Source organism: Humulus lupulus, chromosome 7, assembly GCF_963169125.1.
Source record: "Humulus lupulus chromosome 7, drHumLupu1.1, whole genome shotgun sequence".
Classification (NCBI taxonomy): Eukaryota; Viridiplantae; Streptophyta; class Magnoliopsida; order Rosales; family Cannabaceae; genus Humulus; species Humulus lupulus.
The window spans coordinates 35,632,417-35,641,797 of NC_084799.1; the positions used below are offsets into that span (position 1 = coordinate 35,632,417).

The 9,381-nt window shown below is 37.8% G+C and overlaps 1 non-coding gene across 1 annotated transcript; it reads left to right on the forward strand.

Moving 5' to 3' along the window:
- Window positions 1–5,489: 5,489 nt before the first annotated feature.
- Window positions 5,490–5,596, forward strand: LOC133793079 (small nucleolar RNA R71). The gene has a single exon (XR_009874540.1). It is a non-coding gene; the product is annotated as a small nucleolar RNA R71 (small nucleolar RNA).
- The last annotated feature ends 3,785 nt before the right edge of the window (window positions 5,597–9,381 follow it).

Below are 9,381 nucleotides of genomic sequence, written 5' to 3' on the forward strand. Positions count from 1 at the left end.
TCAATTATGGCCCTCCCGGCCTCCTAATCAAGGTCCTAAACCTTATTAGGAAATTTGGGGCATTACACCTAAGCTTATAGCCCTGACTCTATGTAACTAGCCTTTAGACTAGACAAGCACTTTAGTTTTCATCAAACTTAAGTTCGGTCAAGCATTTCATGCTTATGATGATAATGCTTATGTCAATTAGATCTAATATTTTTGGCTTGCATTAAACACGTTAATACCGTTCTTAACTCATAAGCCAATACCATACGACTAGTGCTCAATACTATTATCGAACTTGACTAATAAGTCACAGCTTCACAATTAATACTGACACCATTGCCAATTCTGACTAATAAGTCAGTACCATTCATAGATAAGCAAATTGCCAAGAATTTGATATGCATTCCAGATATACAAATAGAGCATTCAACATGCTACATCAAAAACCATGCATGTCATGTACTAGGTGCAGTTTTCTTACCTCTAGTTCGAGCGAGAAAAAATAAATGAACGACCCTTGAGAACGATCGATCCTTTGATCCCTCAGCGGTCACCTATTCATAATTAAATATGGAATCCAATTAATGAAATCAACAATAAAAGGTTCATGGTCTAGACCTCACTCCCGGGACCTCGAATCGTACTCAAACGGTTAGTAGATTTGATCCCGAGCCTTAGGAATTGAAACCCCGAGCCAAAAACCCTCAAAAGTGCCCAAAATAAGGCCTTGGAAAAACAGGGTAGCGCTGCCCCCCTAGCGCCTAGGCGCTACAAATAGGGATCACTTGCCCTGGACAGCGCTGTAGCACCCTCCCTTGGGCGCTGTAGCGCTAGAACCAGGGTGATTCAGCCCTGGTTTTTCTCCTTCGACTTCTCCATTTTCCAACCTTCGAAACCTAATTCCAAACTTCAACCAAAATCACAAATGAAACCAAATACCCATTCTACAAGTCCTAGGCATCAAAACCCAACCAAACTTTGCTAAAAACTTCCATCAATTCTCAATTATCAACTTCAAAATTCCAGCTGAAACTCAACTGAAAAAAGAGCAAGAAACTAGAGATTTCATGGCTAAAACCTTACCTCAAACTCAAGATGGAACCCTCTTCAGTAGTAGAGCACAACCCTAGACCCTCAAGGCTTGGTTCCCTAGCTTGAATCTTCAATTGGGGCTTCAAAAATTCAAAGGAAAAAGGAGAAGGAAAATGATCAGGAGAAGAAGAAGTAACGTGCTTTATTTTTCTTAAGCTTTCTATAGCCTTCTATGGTTGATATAATCCCTTGGTCAAATGACCATATTGCCCCTAAGTTAAGTAAAGTCCTTTAAAGTCTAGCAAGGGAAAATTTGTCCTTTCCCGTCTATCTCATTAGTTATAATTAACGTCCTCCAATTCCCATTTTTCCCAATATTCTCAAATTCTAATAATTCATATCCCACTACCCTTTAATTCCCGGTAATGTACTAATCATCAAATTACCCCAAGACTCACCCTGAGCCCCGAAATTAACCCCGTTATGACCAAACCGCTAACTTGCATTCAAAAATTGTCTCATGCTGAATAGCTCGAATAAATCCACATTATAATGTGGCCTTATTCATAATTTACCAACATGCATGAAAATATACAAATATACCCTCAACGGGCCAAATTACCAAAATGCCCTTATAATGAAAAGTGGATCCATATGCATGCATTTATCATCATATAATAATATAATTCACATAAACATTCATATAATTATTTAGTTGCATAATAAATCAATTATGGCCCTCCCGGCCTCCTAATCAATGTCCTAAATCTTATTAGGCAATTTGGGTCATTACATTCCTAATAAGACTTAAGGCCTCGATTAGGGGGCCAGGATGGCAAATCTTAGAATTATGTGATATTTATGTGCATCATTATGTGAATAACATCATAATATGACTTGATATGCATGTTTAGGTGTATTAAATATGCATGTGGGCCCATTTCTGTTTAATTGGGAAATTTTCATATTTTGGAAAATTTGGGCATATTTGGCATATATGTGGTATATGTGTGGTGCTTCATTATTATTTGGTTATGCTAAGGTTACACAACACGAGATGAGGGAAACTAGTGGGAAAGTCACAATGAGATTTATACTTGACTCGAAGAGAGTCAAGGGGTATTTAGCACATTACCGGGATATTGGGTAATGGGAATAAATATTTGATGATAAATTGGGAGTTAGTGAGATCAGGGGGAAATTCTCGGAGTTTTGACTATTTTACCCCAGGGGCGTTTTTTTGGTTTTGGATCATGGGGATGTTTAGGAACTTTGATTTTGGGATTTCAATATGTTTGGGTAGGTTTTTGGAAGGTTTTTAAATGGAGAAAATAAGGTTTTTGGCTGGGTTCATGGTTGGGCCGCGGCCTTGTTCTTGGGCGCCGCGGCCCAGGCTTGAAGAAGGAGGAGGCTGGCTGTTGAGCAGGTAGGGTCGCGGCATAGGATAGGTGCACCGCGGTGCTTGGCACAATCAGAGAAGAGGTTGGCTTCTGTCTGGAGGCGGGTCGCAGCCATAGGTTTTGGGGGATCGCGACACTTAAGGGAAATTTTTCCCATATTTGGTTTTTAGTCGTGGGAACTTAACTCTTAGGGCCTAAGATCGATCCTACGACCCAATTGAGTGAGATTCGACGTCCCGGAGGCTTGGGTTGGGTCTGGAAGTATTTATTTACTCATTTTGATGAGGTTTTATATTATGGTTGTGACTAGGTTATCGCTAGGGGCTTGGAAACAGGATCATGCTTGTGGCTCGTTTATTGGTAACCTGTGCTTGGACCAAAGGTAAGAAAACTACACCCAGTATGTGATGCATGAGATACATGTGATTAGGGCATGACATGAATATTGAATATGAGATTCATCAGAGCTTGAGTCTCTGTAAATGTGCATGATCATAATTATGCTAGTGATTGTTAAGTAAGCATGTTGAATGCCCTACATTTGGATATTTGACATATGATATATGCCTGGTTGCATTGCTTACTTATGTATGGCACTGACCCATGAGTTAAAAATTGGCACGAGTCGTATGATATTGGCTTAAGAGTCAAGAACGGCATTAATGTGTTCAACACAAGCCAAAATTATTAGATCTAATTGACATAAGCATTGAATGAATCATCATGAACATTAATGCTTGACCGACCTCAAGTTCAATGAAAATTAAAAGTGCTTGTCTAGTCTAAAGGCTAGTTACTTAGAGCCAGGGACAAAAGGCTCATGGACTGCAACGTCATATGGATATGGGTGTTGAGCCCAAGTTCGTGACTCACTCATCAGTCACTTACCTGATTAGGGTGCGGAGCCCAAAGTTTGATTCTCTAATCACCTATCTGATTAGGGTGCGGAGCCCAAAGTGACTCACTCATCTGATTAGGGCTACAAGCCCCAGGATGATTACCAAAATCTTAAAGTGTTAATCACTCATTTGATTAGGGCTACATACCCCAGTATGATTACCAAAATCATAAAGTGTTATTAACTCATCTGATTAGGGTGCAGAGCCCAAGTGCGTGACTTAATTGTCACTTATTTGAGTCATTTAATTTAGATGGACACATTATTATGACTTGATAGTCATGAATACAAAAGGCATGGCCCATAAGTCATCCATACAAAGGGCAGGGCCCACAATCATTATTTGGATTTATTTGCATGCATGAATAGGGCTATTATTGCTAGGCATGCCTATTATGATTTGGTAACATGTTATTACCTGTTCATGAGCATATTGAGTTTTCTTGCTGAGCTTCGGCTCACGGGTGCTATGTGGTGCAGGGAAAGTCAAAAGAAAGCTGGTCCATCCTTGATTTGGAGAGCTTAGGTGACGATGTGTACATATGCGGCTGCTTGACCGCCACGGCCGATGGTTTAAAGAGGAACTAGGATTAAATCCTATTTTGCCGCTTAAGTCAGCTGGTTGTAAATATTTTGTTGTAATTAACCTTTAAATTATATTTTGGGATCCCAATGTATACAATAAATATTTTAGTGAAACATTGTATCTTAACAAAAAAAATTAACCCTAAACCGTTAATCATGCCTAGTTACACGATTATGGCCAAATGACTCAATTAGCGAGTTTAGCACTGTTTAAAATGCACACTGTAACGGTCCCTGGGTAGTAGGGTGTTACAACTACATTCTTCAGTCAATGCCACAGTCTCGTAGTCTTCCGTCTTCCTCTTTTTAGACCAAATTCCTTTCATGAACTTAATATATCTGGGTATTTGCTCTAAGGCCTCAGCAAAGGGAATGTTGATGTGTAACTTCTCGAACACCTCTAAGAACTTGGAAAACTATTTATCAAGAGAAGTTTTCCTAAAACGTTGAGGGTATGGGATCTTAACTGGGGGGTCAACAATAATGACTAGTGTTGCTTTCTCTGTAGTACAACGGTCTTCAGTAACCTTCTTTGTCTCGGAACCAGATGTCTCACCAAGCTTTTCATTCTTATCTACAGATGACTGATGCACGGATTGTTCAATTTGCTTACCACTTCTCAGAGTGATTGCCTGACATTGTTCCTTGGGATTCACCACTGTATTGATAGGCGAATTCCCCTGCGGTCTGTTATTCAACATGCTAGCCAATTGACCCACTTGTGTCTCAAGGTTTCGAATGGAGGACTTGGTCTCAGTCATGAATTGAGTCTGAGTATTAGTGAGAGTCAACAAAGACCTTCTCAATCAAAAAATAAAAGGGATTTGAATGACTCAATAGTTTAGGGATACAATGAATATATGCTTGACAAAACTATTGCAATAGAAATAGATGCAAAACTTCATAGGCTTCTTTTATTACAAAAGTACTTGAAAGAAATGCGCTTACCTTTCATTTAATGAGAGCCTGCTGCTTGCAATTCATTGGGATTTTCTGGTTGATCCTGTGGCCTGGGCTGCTATGAAGATGAAGCTTGATTCATAGGCTGTTGTGGCATATTCTGCTGGTATTGGCCTTGAAACTGTGACTTTTGGCCTTGATTGTTTCTCCATGAGAAATTTGGGTGATTTCTCCACCTAGGATTGTAAGTGTTGGAGAATGGGTTGTTGAAAGGCCTCTGAAAATTTCCCACTGCTTGAACTTGAGCTTGGTCCATAGGAATATTATTATTAGGGTCACCTGAAGGACATTGATCGAACGAGTGTGGACCCCCACAAATTCCACAACCTACTGGCATTTGAATGGCATTAGCAGACACAATATTATGTTGTAACCGTTTTGTTAAGGAAGCAACCTGAGCAGTCAAGGCAGTGATTGCATCTAATTCATAAACCCCAGCTACCTTTCTATTACTAGTCATACTTTCATCTGACCATTGATGATTGTTTGTAGCCATATCTTCCAACAACTCATATGCCTCATTGGCACTTTTACTCATAAATGCCCCTCCAGCTGCGACATCAATTATAGTGCGAGTAGTACCGCACAATCCATTGTAAAAGTTGTGGACCAACATCCACTTTTCAATGCCATGATGGGGACATTTTCTCAGCAACTCCTTGAACCTTTCCCAAAAGTCATACAAAGATTCACCAACCAGGTGATAGAAATTATTGATCTCCACTCTCAATTTAGCAGCTTTTGATGGAGGAAAGAACTTGGCAAGGAATTTTTGAGCCAAATCCTCCCAAGTATTTATAGAATTGGATTGAAGGGAGTTCAACCAACTCTTAGCTTTTTCCTGCAGTGAAAATGGGAATAGCCTCAACCTAATTGCATCGTCGCTCACCCCATTATACTTGAAAGTGGCACACAGCTCCAGGAAATTAGCTATGTGCATGTGTGGATTTTCATAGGGTAAACCACCAAACTGTACTATACCCTGAACCATTTGGAGGATTGCCGGCTTAATCTCAAATTATTAGCGATAATAGCTGGTGGTCTGATACATGTCTACACCCTTGTGACAGTAGGGAGTACATAATCCCTCAAACTACGAACGACGGGATTCTGAGGTTGTGCTTGGGCTGACGTGACTAGGTGCACTCTTTCATTACCATTATTCCCCACATCATCATTATTTATGTTCTCAGCCATGGCAATAGCAGAGTTCTCAACCCTCTTGTTTCTACGATTCTGCCTGCAAGTCTTCTCAATCTCAGGATTAATAGGAACAATATTATTTGCTCCCCTTCTTATACGTAGATAATAAAATAACCTGAAATAAAAGTAAACAAATTCAAGCAAACCAAGTTAACTAAATCAGAAATAAAATTAACTATTTTAATATTGATAATTTTTCAGTCCCCAGCAATGGCGCCAAAAACTTGTTGCGAAATTTAATAGCTATGCAAGTGCACACAGTCGTAATTTTTGTAATAAATCTTGATAAGACTAAGTATCGTCCCACAAGGATTGAATTACCAACTACCAATCAATTATTTTTTTTCTATTTGGTTAACAATATTTTTGGGTGTAAAAGTAAAGAATAAGAACATAGACTATTGTAAATTTCAATAATAAAGCAAGAAAAAACACAAGAAATAAATTCAAGATTAAACAATTAGGGGTTTTAATCTCATCAACTATCTCTCCTATCAATTACTAATGCAGGTTTTCTTTTCTCCTTCTTATTAAGCTAGCAATTTGTCAAAAGCAGTTTATAATCAGGTTACGAATTACAAACCTCGACCTAGATGAAATTTTTTTATATTTCTATGATAAATTCATCAACTAGGAAGCATTAACATTCACAAGTTTAATATGCCACATAAACAATCACGATACTCTCGTTCTGTGATTAAGCTTGTGTCTAACCTATCAAAGCATAGTTAAATCTCACTTTCAGATTTTGATTCATGTTTATTAAAACACAATAGGAGTTCAAGTGACTCAATTAAAATCCCTAATAACAAATTTAGATCATAATCATCATTCTAAACATGAATATCAATGGAAAATAACATAGCATTCTAAAGTAAAAGATAAAGAACTGTTGAATATAATTGGTCGTGCTCCACAGTGTATTCCTTGCTCTCTAAAAAGTCCACTTCTCTCCTCTTGAAATTAGGTTTAAAACCTAATTTTTTTCTTCAGAAGCAATGCGGGCCGCAACCCAACATTTCAAGCGCTGTGGCCCGTGTCAATTTAGGCTTCGCGTGGACGTTAATCATGCCACGGCCCAACATTTCAAGCGCTGCAGCCCTTGCCTTACTTCTGGGCATGAGAATCCTTCAGTGTCGTGGCCCCTCCTTCCAGCGCCGCGGCCTGTGCAGAACTTTGAAACATGCATTTTGTAAAGGACCTGGCCGCAGTGCCACCAAGCCATGCCGCGACCCTTAATAACTTCTTCAATTTAAACACTTTTTGTCCTGAGAATTCACCGAGGCCATAAAATATCTTGAGGACTCATCTTTTCACGAAAACAACATCAAAACGTTGATTATTTCATCATTTTTCTGCTAATTTTCTTCATTTGCTCTTTTCCTTTATTTATTGACTAAAACCTAAAAAATGACAAAGACAAGCGTAATACTACACTAAATAATAAAAGAACTTAAATAAAAACTATCTAAAATACAACCTAAACACCACACAAAACGAGACTCAACAACCATAGAGATGATCTAGATAATACAACAAATCCAAAGAAGTGGTGGTTGTAATGACCCAACTACTCTAGACTTTTGGACCATTAATGAAAACTATACATAAACACTAATCCTTAATAAAACTTTACAAGTGAAAAGACCATAACTTTATTAAGAAACTTGTAAAAATAAAAGTTAAACTTACATAAAATTCAAGTTAGGATATGGGATCCCATTGTTTTAAAATCAAAACATGACATAATTAAAAAGAGATTTACATAATAAAATGCGGAAAAATACATGTAAAAACCATAAGAAACAAACTACATCCTCGAATCGAAACGCTCGGCTCTTGAATCCATTCCGCCTCAATATACATTCTCCAAGCATCCAAGAACCTTTCTCGCCACTAAGACTATTTTCCTGCACATATAAACAAAAAGGAGTGAGCCTAATGCCCAGCAAGGAAAAATCTAACACATAGTCCATATACATAAATTTCATAAAAAAAAACATAAAACATAACATAACACTTATATCACATACATACTATAATGGCCATTATTACTTGGGGTCCCATAGACTAAACAAGTCATATGCCCATTAGATTAGTGGGGTCTTGCTAGCTAAGCAAGTCATATGCCCATAATCTATTTGGGGCTTGTTAGTCATATAGGTCATATGCCCAAGCCTACAAACATACTTAACATAACATATTTCATAACATAAAAATCATAAGATAACATATAAAACATATAACATATAAATTCTATCCTATTTTCCTTACCAAAATACCGGGATATGAGGACAGAGTTGGGACTTTGGAACACTCCTAAAAACCATTTATAACAGGGTGAGTAAATTGAAGAAAAAGGATGAAAAGAATGGAAGGACTATACCATTGAGAATATACTTACCAAAAACTTATGTGCAAGTTCTTAGATTTCCTAACCAAAATAAAGAATAAGGTTAGAAGGCTGAGTAGAAGACTATGAGAACTTAAATAAAACAATATCAATTGAACTAGAGTGTGGAAATACCTTGAAGGCTTATAAGACCAATCTAAACCTTGAACCGAAATGCTATAAAACCTTACTCCCCAAGTGTTTGATAAGCTTATGATGATCAAGCTTATGATTCCCAGCCCAAGTGTTTACACTCTCACACTCACCTAGCAACTTGCAGCCTCTGAGCTTAGAGTAATAGATGAATAATGGCTGGGTACTAGGTCCTATTTATAGATTTTAGGAATGAAAAGATCTTCATTTAACTTGAATAAAAATAATGACTTTTTTAGTGAAAAACATTTGAATTATCGTTCAGCAGAGGCTGAAGACTCGTTCAAAAAGATGCTGGACTTATCAAGAGGTTGAAGGTTTGAATGGAAAACGATTTCAAAAACTTTCAAATTATGCTGAGAGGGGCGATATATCGCCCCCTGTAGGCGATATATCGCCTGGGCCAGTATGCCCGAGGCAATCGTGCATCGTTTCGGGTTTTTCGTATCTTCGTACTGCGATATATCGCCCCCTATAGCTGCGATATATCGGCATACGCTGATTATTTAAACACGAAATTACACATTTTTAGCTTAATTTGAATTGAGTAAACAGCCTTGACTAAGCCCTCTAACATTTTCAAAGCTGCTGACTGACCTTAGAGCATTGAATTTTTACCCTTAATAAATTTAATCCTCAAAATACTTAATCATTAATAACCCATACATAACATGTGTTATTATCTAATTGGTTCTTATCTAAACCTTATAATATAATAAATATTACCCTCAATATCAGTCATATTAATCAAACCTTAGGTTAAAATTAAT